Raw genomic sequence first — 15,469 nt, forward strand, 5'->3', positions numbered from 1 at the left:
CCACTCATTTTGTTCTCATCACCATTAGAAATTATTCCTAACAAGTTTCATCAAGATTCAGTGAGAAGATGAACCAGCACTTGGCACAAGGCCTGCTGTGTATTATTTGCCCCTGGTTATCTATTGCTGCTTATAACTTATTACTTTGCAGTTGGTGGATAATGTGGTCCATTTCGTTCCACATGTTTAAAGATTTTCAAAGGATGGAGAGTACTGGATTATTTCTTTCTTATTTTAAATATTTTAAATTTTTATTTAAAACAATTTTTTTTTTAAATCTTACATATCAATCCCAAGGCCCTCGTTCCTCCCCTCTCCCAGCTCCTCCCACCTTCCCCTCACCCCAAACCCCATCTACTCCTCAGTGAGGGTGAGGCCTCCCATGGGGAGTTAACAAAGTCTGTCCCATCACCTTGAGACAGGACCAAGGCCCTCCGCCCCTCCTGTATTTAGTCTGAGCAAGGTATCCCTCCCTTATCCTTAGTACATGAACTGGCATTTCGGATTACTTCTTTTTAAGATTCTTATTTTATTTTTATTTGTATGTATGCATCTGTGTGTGCATTTGTGCAAGTGTGTGCTAGTGTACACAGAGGCCAGAAGACATTTGAGCTCCTGAAATTAGAGTCACAGGCAGCTAAGAGCTGCCTGGAATGGGTGCTAGGAATCAAACACCCGTTTTCTGGAATTGTAGCAATCGCCGTTAACTACTAAGCCACCTCTCTCCATCCCAGAGATCTGCATTTTCATGACAAAATTTCCCTTCAATTTAATGATCTCTTATTTATTTATTTATTTATTTGTTTGTTTGTTTTGCTTGCCTGTTTTTTGGTCAAAGGTAAAGCATGTTCTTTTGCACTAGTTGCCTTGTTTGATAATAGGGTGGTACCCTGGTATGAGGATAGGGTGGTACTCTTCCTCCTACACTGGAATTCAGGGCGGCACAATGTTCACAGCTAGCACATCTGAGAAGAGGACAATGGAGGTTCCTTGTGGTTCATGGCTGCCTTTAGGACATTCTGTGAGCAGCTTTGGAGAGTGGTATCAGGGGCAGACAATGGGTCTGCTGGAAGATGCATTCCCCCCCCCCCCAGGAAGCCAGGAGACATGTTAAGGTATTTGTCTCCATCCACTGAGTCACTGAAGAAAATTTAGCTTTTCTATCCCCTGTATGAACTCCAAAGGCTTCAAACAGGCCTGCATCTGTTTCCTGGATGTGAGCCACTACATGAAGTTGTAGGAACTTCTTGAGGAGATGGAGGCCTGAGATACTTATTTCTAGTTAGTTTAAATACTTGGTCAGTCCCAAAGTTCAGAAAAATCTTAGGTTACTTTTAAAAGTTAACCCCAAAAGGAAATAAAAAATACCCTGGAGTATGGACTTGGAACTCATTGCTTGGTGATCATCTGAACTGTTAGACATTGAACCAGGGACTGTCTCCACCATGAACAGGACCCAGCCCAGGAGCTCCAACCTTGGGAACAGCAGAAGTCATTTCCTTAGAGTCCTCCCTCATCACCCTTCCTGGGGCCACAGGATGAACTCACTTTCGAAGTGGATCATTTGAGTCCAAGAAGGAGATGACCGCTGTCGTGGAAGGGTGTTTGGACACAAGCCAATGTAAATGTCTGGTAGAGTTATTTCAAAGATGAGACTGGCTTTACACTGAGCAACAACTTTGTTGTGGTGTGAATGTTTCCTTCAGGGAAATCCTGAGGCAAGAATACAAGATTAATTATTTCTATAGAAACTGGATATGTGATGAAGACCCACAAAATAAATACTATACTTCAGTAAATAGGAACTTTGAAAGAAAAACACAGAAAAGCTCTCCCCTACATACATACTGTGTGTGTGTGTGTGTGTGTGTTCATGTCTTTGTCTAGCTTTCTACCTCATAAATACACCACCCACAATGTCTAAGGAAATATTTATATAAAAAACAAATATTAGTTTAAAATCTGGGGGTAAAAAAGCCAAACGGGAAGGAAGCACCTAATGGAGGGGACAGTTGCTATTATGGTACACTGACAACTGACAATTATCCATCTTGTCAAGGGGGACATGCTCAGTGGAGTGGGTAGGGTGAAATGAATAGATGTGTGATTGAATTATATCACCCCACATTTCATATGCTGATATCCTCACCCCTAGTATTTCAGAACATTACCTTATTTAAAAACAGTGTTTACAGAGATAATTGGGTTCAATGAGGTCATCAGGATAGCCCTCACTTTCTAACATGACAGGGAAATTCACAATGCGTGGGGTTTGTATGTAGGATATGCAAAGAGAGAAGAGAACCATAAATCTGTAAAGCTTGGGGCCATCTACAGGGTCATGACAACATTCATGGTAGATTCTCCCCTCTTGGCCCTCAGAAGGAACTATCCTGCTAATAATTCACTGTCTACTTTCTGGATCTATGAAAAAATAGATTCCTGTCCCTGCCACTAGGTTGCAGTTGCTATAGAAACAATGTGGTTAGAAGCAGCAGTACCTACCTTCCTAGCCTTTAGGAGTCAGGCTCCTAAGAATTTAGAACCAGCCACCTTTCTATATTCTGGCCATAAGTGCAAGTTGATGGTATGTAAGCGGTATCTGGTCTAAGAATCCAGGCCTCTCTGAACACATTAAACAGACCTGAAGAGTAACTTTTGAGACAACTCCTGATGAACCCCCAACATGAGATTCTCTTACTTAGGAACATAGTGAACACTGCACTGCCAGGAAGTTTTGTGGGTTTATTACTTCATGATGGGTCTCCCCTGTGCTCATCTGTGTACCCATGATGGAACATTATCTCCTGAATGAATATAAACTCCCAACAAAGTCAGTTTAGAAATGTTATGCGTTACCCTCTCATGACATCAAGGGGATAGGGACCAGGAGAACAGAGGAACTAGAAAGTCACTCTTTTGATTGATAAGTATGTTCTTTGTCCTAACTCCAAACTGGGGTTTTGTGTTGTATACCATACTGGTTTCTTTCCATAGAGAAATGATTCTTATGGAATGGTATTTAGCTTAGTTTTGGGGTATTTTTTTTTTTGGTGTTTTTTCTTTGTGACAGGGTTTCTCTGAACTTTGAAGCCTGTCCTGGAAATCGCTCTGTAGACCAGGCTTATCTCAAACTCACAGTGATCCTCCTGCCTCTACCTCCTGAGTGCTAGGATTAAAGGCTTGTGCCACCTCCACCTGGCTAGCTTTGATTTTTAAGACAAAGTCTGAATTGAGGAGCTCACACTGGCCTCAAACTCATGTCAATCCTCTTGCCAGAATTTGTGCCTCTCCCTTTTACAGGACTGAACTCGGGGCTTTGCACATGCCAGACAAACACTCCACCTCTGAGTTGTATCTCCAGCCCTGAAAGTGATTTTTAACACAAGAAATCTAACAGCGTTTCCTTTGCTCTGCAGAGCTCTTCTTCATGGAGTGAGCTTTGAGGTCACCTGACTTTTCTGTACTATCTGTGCAGGTGGTTTGCCAGTCCCCATTCAACACTTACAAAAATAGGAAACTTCCTCTTTTCTTTCAGACAGCTCTAATGATTACAAATCCCTTGACACCAACCCAGAAAACCATGCCAGGCTGTTGAGGGTAAGGACTTTTTTTCTCTTTGTGTTTTAAGTTACTCCGTGTAAGCTGCTGGCCAGGGCCCTTAGTCTTCCAAAGGTTCTTTGATGAATACAACAATGCCATTTGTTTAGATGGCACCTCCTTTCTAATGGAAACCATAGTAGTACAAGCTCCTTTCTGGGTAGAGGGACTTGGATCCAAGGTCTTTTGGACAGAAAAGCTCAAAGAGAATGATGCGGCAGTGATTTACCTTAAAAAGAATTGGTGGTACCTTTGCAATGAAGAACTGCTACCTCAAAGAGAAGCAATGGATCTCTCTCTGTGTGTGTCTCTCTCTCTCTTCCTCTCTCTCTCCGTGTGTGTGTGTGTGTGTGTGTGTGTGTGTGTGTGTGTGTGTGTGTGTAAGTCAGACGGGTTTTTCCACATGCTAGGAGACTCTCCCCATTCCTTACCACTGTTCCCCAGGCAAGCACCCTATCAAAAGAAGCACCAGGAGGGTAATGGGTTAACATCCTTCTACAGCTCTTTCATCCATGAGATTCCCTTTGGGTGTCATTCTCTCTTTATTGAATAGCTATTGATGTCCATGCATAGATGCTCCTAAATCCTATAAGGGAAACCTAAAGAAGATCAAAGCTTTGCACTGGGCCACTGAACTTCTTTGGGCACCATTCTCATTGCTCTATGCAAGAAGACTAAAGTTCTTCTTGCAACCCCAAGTGATGCACATTCTAAAGGTCTACAGTCTGAAGATATAGACCAACCCTTTCTCAGTTAGAGGACATTCTCAGGACATGTCTTCTCTAGACAGAGCTGGTTTAGACTCTAACCATAAAGAACTGCTCCCACATATGGGATGATTGTTTTAACAAGTTCCTTTCCTTTAGTGTTCCAAGTTCTGTGAACTAAGCAGCAATAGCCACATAAGTGAGAAAGCCAAAGTTTTGGGAGAGCCAAGTCACTGGCTCACACTTACTAGCTGATAAATGTGAAGTCAGTGTTACAATTTAAGTGGCATGATATCAGAATTGTCAGTCTTTGCAGTATATATGTGCCATGCAGAAACAAAAATGCATGTATCTACACACATCCATAAAACCTTGTAAGCACATTCATAAAATCACAGGGAAGAAATTACATGTCGTTATTTCTCTCCCCAACTCTCTATAAATATTGATGTCAACATTGAAATCAAAACATATATTAACGAATAATATGATCTATAGTCATACACAGCTCTCATTCCATAGGGATTTGCTTTATGAATGAAGTCATCATTTACAAGTTAGGACCCTGAAGAAGACAGAGGACAGGCGAGAGGCCTCAAGGCCTCAGATGTTGTCAAGGCTGATACCACAGGATGAAAAGAACTGATTCCAACAGCTGTCCTTGACATGAATGCTGTTGTGTATGAACTTGTGTGCACACAAGCACATACAAACACAGGAGAGAATGTGTGAGGCCAAGACTAACATTTCATTACTAAACAGTGAGGCAAACTTCAGGTCTTCACATTCTTCACAAAACAATTTGCGACCAACTTTGTCACTCGGAGTACATCATTTTCCTCAGCATACTTACTCGTAGGTAAACAAATTAAAATTTCAAAAACAAAACTTTTTTTCAAAAAAGCCACACCCCGTTAATTCACTTCCAAGTCAGCACTGATTTGACATTTCCACCCATAATATAAAACCACAAATGTGCGTGACTTAAAAGCACCATTAGAAAGGAAAAGAAAATGAAGTGCTTCTCCCTACCCTCGTCTCACTGTCAAATCCTCTTTTGGCAGCTTAGCTGCCTTTCACCTCACCCCCCTCTCCTCCAAGAGGTTTACATACCTTACACTAAGCAGCTTCTGCCTTCCTTTGTGGTTGTTATATACGGTGACCTTACCTGCTGCAGTGAACAGCACTACCCTCTAACATCAACTACTAACCGATAATATGCTACACATGCTTGCTTACAGAATCTCTCTTCCCACAAGAGATCCTCTCTTCCCAGATGGCCATAGCGTGTGTCAGATTGAGAAAAACTAACCAGTGCAGCCTCCTTACCCTCACTAAATCTTCATAAACAGTCTGGCTCCTTCAATGTTCTTCAAATTACTCCATTCGAGTGTGCAATTTATTCTTCCCAGGACTCTGACTTGGGAATATGAACTGTGTCCCCCATGATACTACCGACAAAACAGAGGCAAGACGTTACCTGCCTACTAAGGGCAGATTAGCCCACGGAGGACCTGGCCTTGATCCTTGCACTTGCTCCCTGAATGCACCCTCAAACTTGCTCTTCCTTTTCTCTGCAGAGTCATACATTTGAGTAATGTGGATTCCATGTAACTTCAGAGATGCACAGGACTTTTCTAATACACAGTGTTTCTGTGGTATCCTTATATTCCCGTTTTGGTAAATGTGTGGGCACAGATTTTAGCAATGCCAACCCCATGGAAATATACATTTATATATGATATATACATATATGTGTGTGTGCATATGTATAAACTTGTGATTCAAAGAGTTGTTATTACATTGATCTCTTTGCTAATCAAACTAAATATACTCAAATACTATAATTCAGTATAAGTCTGTCCTAAGTAGATGTAAATAGATTTGGATTTGTATATATGGATACAGATAGAGACATGGATATACAAAGAAATGCTGACACCTTCATGAGTCGGGTGTCCTGCTTTGCTTTCTTCTGCTGTGATAAAGACCATAACCTAAAGCAACTTGTGGCAGAAATGGCTTATTTGACTTACAAGTCACAATCACAATCTATCACTCGAGGGAAGTCCAAGCAGAAACTCAAACAGGAGAAGAGGCAGGAATTATGCTAGAAAACTGTTTACTGGCTTGCTCTCTTTGGCAGTTTGCTCTTTTGTTCAACCTAGAACCATTCACCTAAGGGTGACACCACCCACTGTGGGCTGGGCCCTTCTTCATCAATCATTAATCAAGAAAATGTACCACAGATTTGTCAATGGGGTGTTTTGATGGAGACAGTTTCTCAATTGCAGTTCCCTCTTGACAGATGACGTTAGAGTGATTAAAAAAAAATCTTAACTGGAATAAGGGCACTCAATGCCTCTGTGACTGTTTTGTTTGCATTGTTTTTGTTTGGGGCAGAAATGAGAAGGTGGTAGTGAGTGGAAGTATATCCACTGGAGAACTGGGGAAACTTTACTGGATGTATGTGATGGAGTTCTGCACGTATGTTTGAAGCAGCAGTGCTCTTGAAATATAATGTTGGAAATGCAGTACCAAATTTAAAAGATAAAATATATGTATGCTATAATGACACTTTCGTAAAATAAAAAGAATCCCCCCGAAATAATAAGCCATATTTTATATGAATACATACAAAACTATAGGAATGGTACATGTAAGAATTGATTGCCTATGAGCATGGAAGGGGGTGAATAAAACATTAATGTGGGGGCCAGTATAGAGAAAGAAAAGGTCAGAATCCCTTCTAGACAGATAGGATCACTTACATTGCTACTTAATGTATGAGTGAGTACTCACCATTTTCTATAATACTTCCATCAATCAATATTACCAACCTTAAGAAGGATTTTCCCGAGCCAATGCCTACCATCAGACAAGTCTATCAGTCTTAATTCAGTTTAGATTTCTCCATCATTGTGCTACAGTGTGTCTTCTTCCATAACTCAGGTTAGTTTGTGCTGCTAGAAAGATCTCATGCTCTTCACAAGCTTACCAGCTCCCTCAGGATAGTCTGTTAGCAAAATGTTTTCAACTATTCAAAAGCCAGAAGAAAAATGAATGTGAGTACCATGTTACAGGCAAACACTTCCTCCAGCTTCCCAGTGACCCCATGATCTTTCCAAGGCAGGAGCCCATGTGGGCTCCACTGGTGTCCCCTCTGCATTCTCCATGCTCATTTCAAACTCTGCCTCAACCACACTCACACTTCATAGATCAAAAGATATATATGTTCTTTTTTCACTTAGCAACTCAGCCCTATGGAGCTGTCTCCAGGAGCCTTTTTTGTTTAGGCTTTTTTTTTTTTTTTTTTTTTTTTTGAGCCTCTATCCACACTCCTCCTTTATTTCTTTTCTTGGAAGAACTTGATCTTATGCCAAAAAATAAATGAAACGCTGGCTCCAAGTTCAACTCAGAATTTACTAGCTGATAAATTGGAAATGGAGAGTGGGCTGGGAAATGAAGAGAAAGTGTAGCGAGGGAGGGAGGCTTTCATTTGGGGCAAGTTCAAACTTGGGACTGAGATGCTCTTAAAATGCCCGATCTGTGCTGAGTCACGTGGAGGTGGAGGAGGAGGTCAGGGGATGAGGCTGGCTCCCTGCCAGCCACACGCTCTACCCAGGTTGATGGAAAGCCTGCAAAGGAACGATGGCAGGAGTATACTTTCAGTGTTTTAAATAGAACATTAGACACCACGAGCCTGACACAGAGCAAGCAAATAGCCTAGATCTCTGTTTTCATCAGACCAGCGCCTGAACATACGTGTTTCTTCTGGGAGCTGACTCCCACTCAGCTTATCCTAACTTCACCTGCTCTGACCCTGCCTACCATTCTCCCATCCTCCTGCAGTTGAGTCTCTCCAGATGCCTCTAGTTAACAAGGAGTAAAGTGGAGCCTTGGGGAAAACATCAGAGCTGAGACAATAAGCTTTCCTAAGAAGATGGGATGATTGGGAAATTCATTCAAGTAATCTCCAAAACTGTCTTAGAGATAAGTGATGCTGTGTCCACTTTCATCAACGTCTCCCAGATAACCAAACTAGAAAACCCAGGGCTGAGATATGAAACTAAGAGGTCTGCCACGTTCCCCCTATTCCGTGTAGTGTCTGTCGCAATGTCGAGCACCTCTGTATACCATTATACATCAGAAAACAAGTACACCTTCATGCTCCAAAGCCTTTGCACTTTCTGTTGTCTTGTACAATAAGAAAAAGCAGCCCTACCTTTCAGTCTCTCTCACACCATTTTCATGTTTGACTCCTGGTTCTTAGACCATTTTGACATTTAGATTTCGGTTATGTTTTGTCCTGCTTTCTCAGCACATTTTATTACGAGCAATTTACATGCAGAAATGCTGTGAGAATGGTGGGTAAGCCTGCATGTGCTCACCATGAGATCACCTGCTAAGATTGGTTGGGTCATATCTGTCCATTTCTCCAAACCCTTATGCACCTACCAAATCCATCTTGCCCTACATGCATCAAAGTTAGTTGCACACATTAGCACATGAGGTATCTCAACACTTCTGTTCCCTAGTTTAGGTTGCACAAAATAAGCATCATGCCTAACAATTAAGTGCTATGCCAAGCACTTTCTGGATGCCATGTAACTTGATCCTGGTGGAAATCATATGTGGTCCCTGTAGTGGCTACCTTCGTCTTACAGAACATAAGATTGCATGCCAAAGGACACAGGCCGGCTTAATGTTTGATTACTAAGTATTTCAATGGAATTTGCATGCACAAAATGTTTTCATCCATTACCTCCTCTGAACCTCCTAGAGCCAATAATGTTGCCGGTAAGGAAACACAGACTTAGAGAGAATGGCCCACCAAACAATAACCACTAGAACTGGAGTGAATTTAGCATGCAAAACTCCACTTTGCTCAGCCTCTCCATTGGCTCACATCCCTTTTTTGCTACCATAGTCTTACCATTTGCCTCTACGTACATTTCAGATTTCAAGGGCAAGAGTCAGGAGTGGGAAAATTCCAGGCAAAAGTGCTCCTGTTGCCAAGAAATGAGGACAGATACTATTAGTTCGCTTTTCATTGCTATAAGAGAGCACCTGATGTAAACAGCCTGTAGGAGGAATGGTTCCTTTGTTTTCATGCTTCAGAGGTTTCAGCTCATAGTCACTTTGGGGCCAACATAACACCCTACTTGCTATTTTTTTAAAGATTTATTTCTTTTATGATTTTTTAATTTAAATTTGAAACAAGCTTGATTTACATGTCATTCCCAGTTCCAGCACCCTAACATCCTCCCCTGTTCCCCCACTAACTCCCATCCCATCATCTTTCTGCTCCCCGGCGAGGGTGAAGCCTTCCATGAGGTGTCTTCAAAGTCTGTCATATCATTTGGAGCAGGGCCCAGGCCCTTCCCCATGTGTCTAGGCTAAGGGAGTATCCTTCCATATGGAATGGGCTCCCAAAGTCCTTTCACATACTAGGGATAAATAGTGATCCACTACCAGAGGTCCCATAGACTGCCCAGTCCTCCTAACTAACACCCACATTCAGGAAATCTGGGTAGGTCCTATTCTGGTTTCCAAACTATCACACCGGAATCCATGAACTCTCCCATTGTTCAGGACAGCAGTTTCTGTGGGCTTCTCCAGCCTGGTCTTGACCCCTTTGCTCATCACTCCTCCCTGTCTGTAACTAGATTCCAGGAGTTCAGCTAGTGTTTAGCTGTGGGTGTTTGCTTCTGCTTCCATGAACTACTAGATGAAGGCTCTAGGATGGCATATAAGGTAGTCATCAATCTCATTATCTGGGAAGCAGATATAAGGTAGCCTCTCCACTATTGCTTAGATCTTAGTTGGGGTCATCCTTATAGATCTCTGGACATTTCCCTAGTGCCAGATTTCTTTTAAAACCTATAATGGCTCCCTCTATTATGGTATCTTTTTTCTTGCTCTCCTCTATTCTTTCCCTGACTCAATCTTTCTGCTCCTTCATGTCCACCTCTCTTCTCCTCTTCCTCCTAACTCCCTCTCCCCTTCTGCCATGCTCCCAATTTGCTTGGGAGATGTCCCTTTCCCCTTCTCCAGCGGACCATGTATGTCTCTCTTAGGGTCCTCCTCATTTTCCAGCTTTTCTGGCAAACACCCAACTTACGCAAGAGTGCCACTGCACTCTTTGCTGTCAAGTTAAGGCTCATACATGATGCTCAGGAAGGACACTGTTATCCTACCATACAAGATGCCTATCTCTCCTGAGCTGTATCACAATGTAACAAAAGGCATAATGTATCCCAGTCATCCCAACATGAGCCATGGCATATTCACATATGTTTACTCGCTGTCATCTCATTGGATCCCTATAGCAACGTATCTGAGAGCTAGCTGTCAGTGTCCTCAGCATTTCAGATGAAGAAGCAGTCTACAAACGTTTGATGATGAATTCAAGGCCACACTACCCCTAGAGAGGAAGAATAGCTGGTTCCAAATCAACTGTCATTAGTGGGGCTGAGAGAGCAAAGGCAGACACGGCATTCCAGTTTTGTTTGTTTTGTTTTGTTTTCTCCGCCTGGTGCTATATTAACTGGTGTGCCAGGGTTAGTGAGTAAAGACATCCTAGGAGTCTGAGCGATCAGCCAAGCCTAACACTGGAAGAGCTTGGCCACTTGTTAAGTGACCTTTGCTTCAGAGAGTCTTTTGCTACAGTTCTGTGGTTCCAAGCAGAGGCCCAGGTTGACACTGTCTGGGTCCAAAGTGCAGCCAACCACCGGTTACTGGCTATGACTTGAAGAATGTGGTACCCTCTCTGTGCTCCAGTTTCCCTCACTTGCAGAATAAAGAGGATGCACGAACTTATGCATGAAATAGTTGTTAGGACCAAATGATATTTTCTAGATGAAACCTTCACCTGGCACAGTACTTATCAACTCTCTGATTAAAAAGTATCTTAACCTGACATTTGTATGGTGAGACTTGGGTACATTAGGATATTCAGATGACTTCAGGTTACAGACACATGGTTTTCAATGTGTCCAGAAACCCCTCAACTGTGTAGTGGAGTGCCGCAGATCTGGAAAAGCATGCTTTACTTTAGACTCCTGCTTCCAGGTCACATGGCTAGCCCAGGGTTTGAGTGCTTCACTGCAGAGGAGAAATTCTTTATGCCCCCCTCACTTTCTTCTTCTTTCTTTTCTTCAGTTTGTAAGCAGGAGCTAAGAGTTCATCATATTCCCCCAACTAAGATCTATTACCTGTTTATTTTTTTCATTGATCCAAATCCCTGCATTTTATTTCTCTATTCCCATAGGTAATCATTCCCATTGGACTTAATTTATATTCACCCCTTGATTTGTGGTGTTCTTTAAAAATAAGTGTTTAATATATGTGTTTTCAGTCAGAAAAATACTTTTGTATACTTTTGTGTATCTTTATACTTCTTAATTCTTATTTAAAAAAACACAGAATCTCACTATATATCCCTGGTTGACCTGAACTCACTCTCTAGGCTAGGCTAGCTTCACATCCATACAGCCCCATCCACCTGTTTCTGCCTCCTGGGTGCTAGAATTAAAGGTATACAGCACAGGGCTTGTCTTTTGCTTCTTAATTCTTCTCTAGCCATGTTTGTAAATATGTCCATGTCATTGAATGTTAATCCAGGTTCCCTGTTCTGTCTCTTACACAGTTCGCATGATGTATTTTACTCATGATGTTACCTAGCTAATTTGCATTGGTAGATTTCCATATTACCCTCAATTTCCTATCACTACGAATACCACAATGAGCATATCCCAACAGGTCCCATCTGGACTTTGCTGAGATGTTCTTGGGTTGCCTATGTGATATCCATGTTAATTTGTCTAAGTAGTGTTAGATTGCTCACGAGCAAACCCATTCCTGGCAACCCTCCCAGTAGCATCACATAAATCCCAACTCTACATCGCACTTGTAGCATGTTGTTGTTTCTTGACTTTGATGGAATTGCCATTTAGTCTCTTTTCCATCGTGGTCATTCCAGATCTCTCTGTGGCTTCTTCTGCTTTGGCTTCTCACTTTGGTTTTGATGGCATCTGTTTGCCTTTATCATTTGTTTTAGTTTCTTCTACCCTTTAAGGATGCTCTCATTGCTTGTGGTTTCTGTTGCTTTCTGAGAAAGAATAGCCATGGGCTTTCTTGTGCTTCTATTTTTACCTGCAAATGTTGTGACCGTCTCCATTGGTTATTATCCAGTCCAGAGAACTTCAAGGGGGCAGAGTTCTTGCCTTTTAGTCTTTGATGATGATATCTATACTGGGCAGAAAGATGTCTCTGGGTACAGAGGGTCACATGATATTGACCAGCCTATCCCTGGGGAACAAGTATCTATCTGCTAAGCACTCTTACCATGAAAGCATTCAGAGTTTCACAAATGGTCCAGGATACACATTCATTCAGTTCAGTATTCTATTAAATTATCCAAAATTTGCCTGTTTTGATGCAAATTGACTGAAATTATTCAGCAGGAACAGTAATCCTAAGGATTCTTCCACCGTGGACATAGAAATAATCTGCTAGCTGTCCAACATTTGTTTTTGGCCTCTTTTTTCCTTCCTGCCTTATTTCTACCAATGCACACACATGGTACTGTGGAAATCCTATCTTAATGCAAAGGATTTGTCTTTCCCCTGTTGCATTATTCTTCCCCGGGTCCACTTTGGACTGATAGAAACAGCCTTTTTCTTTTCTCTTTGAATGTGACTTTTCTAAGCTCCCCTCTGTCCTCCATTCTGGGACAGATTCCCCTAACAAAGTCTCAAATCTTCCATCATCACACGCTCCACTTCATTGTAATTATTGTTTTGCCCTACAAGATACAAGCAATCTAAGGTACAGCTACACCTGTCTCGTTCACCTGTCTTACTGAGTGATGGACAGGTTGTGCTTCTAGGGAGCAGAGTTCAAATCAGCCCAGTTATGAGGCCTGAGGGGAAAGCATAGGTCCTGTACCACCCACATCACAGAGTTTGATATATGAAAATAATTGTTTTTGATATTATAAAGTTCTAAAAGTTACATTAAGAGCATTAGATGAATCTTTGCATAGTATTAAGCCTATTAAAAGAGATTTAAAGGCTAACTGTTTGAATAAGGATAAAATAATTCTCAGATCCTAAGATTATTTCTTAAGTCTGACACTGGATCAACAGAATGCTGGTGATGGGCAGGAGCCTGGAGATTGCTCTGTCTAGATATTTTGTTTGATTTGAAATAGAACTTGACTAGTAATTTGTATAACTAATTCAAATAAAAAACTATAGCCCAACAAGATTCAAAGACAATTTGTTATCAGTGGATAGGGGTCTGGATGCTTCCATGTTTTTTTTTTCTTTTCTTTTTTGCCTCTTATCCAAAGAGTTGAAAATAAGGGCTCACAAGACTAATGACTTGGTGATGATCCCCTTTTATTGTCTGGAAAGATGACAACCTTTAAGGAAAAGTTCATCACACCTGTTACAGAGGAGGAGGGCAGCCATTCCCAACAATAAGATTAACACAGGGGGTTTCAGAGATGTTGTTATGGCAACTCTCTGGCTAATGAACTTGCCTTTGTGGATGTTATGAAAGACACACTCAATGGAGAAATGGTGGATCTGTAGCACAGGAGCTTATTCCTTCAGACTCCTAAAACTGTGCTGGATAAAGATTACTCTTGATAATCAACTAACCTGGGCTCATAGGAGCTGACGAGCAGGAAGCACGCATGGGTCTGACCTAGGTCCTCTGTATATATGTTATGACTGGGTAGCTTGGTCTTCTTGGGGGACTCCTAAAAGTGGAAGCAGCAGCTGTCTCTGACTCTTTTGACTGCTTTTGGGATCCTTGTCCTCCTATTGTGTTGTCTTGTCCAGTATTACTATGAGGAATGAAAGGGGGTGGACTGGAAGGGGAGGAGGGAGGAGGAACTGCATCCTGCATGTCATATATGAGAGAAAAAATTAATAATAATAATAATATTTCTCTGTGATAGCCAATTCTAAGACTGTGGTGCTGATTACAGGAGTCCACCATCAGGAGAAAGGTCAACTCAACTTGGTGTAGTATGTTCAAGTTAATTTTTCCTCAGATCATCAAGTAGAGCTGTGACTCATCATTGGGGTTTCTAACCTAGTAGATGTCTTCCTGGAAACTAAATGGGTTACCTTAAACCATGTGGTTAGATATGTTTTCAGTCTGGGTTCTGCTAGGTTTTGCTATGTGATGATGGAGAAGGTTGGAGTTATTTCCAGCAAGAGTTAGGGTTGAATTTTGGGAGAACATAGTGACTCCAGCGTGGCTGTGTGGAGTGGGGTGAACATGGCAGACATTTCTCTCTAGGAATTGAATAAGAAATGGAAACAGACAATGACAGAGAGAATTGGAAGGGAGTGTATAATATGTGGTGGTGGAGGGTGCTTTTGAAGTCATTAAGCTAAAAGGATAAACCCGTGGGCTATTGAGTTAAGTGTGGGTGCCCTCACTGAATCCCATTGAAAAACCTAACAGGTTCATCCTGTGTCAACAATGGTGAAGGGAATATAAAGCGCTGAGAACAAAGTCTTCATCAGTCTCCCTGCATCCTTAGTGTTCAGCAATTAACCAGCATCATCAACCAGAAGCTTAAGGCTGACAAGGTTGCTCAGCTCTGGAAGCATACAGAAACTCTGGGGGGGCGGTGGGGTGCAGACAGATCTAAAGGGCCTATGACTGCTGAGTCCTACGTTGAGAATCCCAAATCTACAGTGTGATCAATCATGACCCTTTAGTCTTTAGCTTGTATACAGGTTACAGTTTGTTTCTTCCATGATATGTGATAGGAGCTCCCAAATCAAAGCCCAGGTTTATTAGGTTTATTTGTTGCTTGTACTATGAGCTCTTGAACAAATAAAGTTAGCTATTGCAGTGTGGGAAAAGAAAAAAGAAATAAAAAAGGCTCACACAGCAAGATAGCTTTATTAAAGTAATAGGACATATCAGAATGGGATATGTTATCAAGGTCCACAGTAAATCTTATGAGTGAAGGTACTCAAGGGGCTCAATTATCATCTGGAGCTTCTTTTAAAGCCATTCCAGTGGAAGAAGATTTTTATTACTAATGGTTGTAGTAAAAGTGGGCTTATGTTTTGTTTTGACTGATATATTAGGTTATATAATCATTTTTCTATGGCCTATGTCACTTT

The 15,469-nt window shown here is 41.6% G+C and overlaps 1 pseudogene; it reads left to right on the plus strand.

Moving 5' to 3' along the window:
• Positions 1-13,729: 13,729 nt before the first annotated feature.
• On the plus strand, positions 13,730-15,037 carry LOC127226547 (L-lactate dehydrogenase B chain-like; annotated as a pseudogene).
• The last annotated feature ends 432 nt before the right edge of the window (positions 15,038-15,469 follow it).

The sequence above is a fragment of the Phodopus roborovskii genome, unplaced genomic scaffold, assembly GCF_943737965.1.
Source record: "Phodopus roborovskii unplaced genomic scaffold, PHOROB, whole genome shotgun sequence".
In the NCBI taxonomy this organism is placed as follows: domain Eukaryota; kingdom Metazoa; phylum Chordata; class Mammalia; order Rodentia; family Cricetidae; genus Phodopus; species Phodopus roborovskii.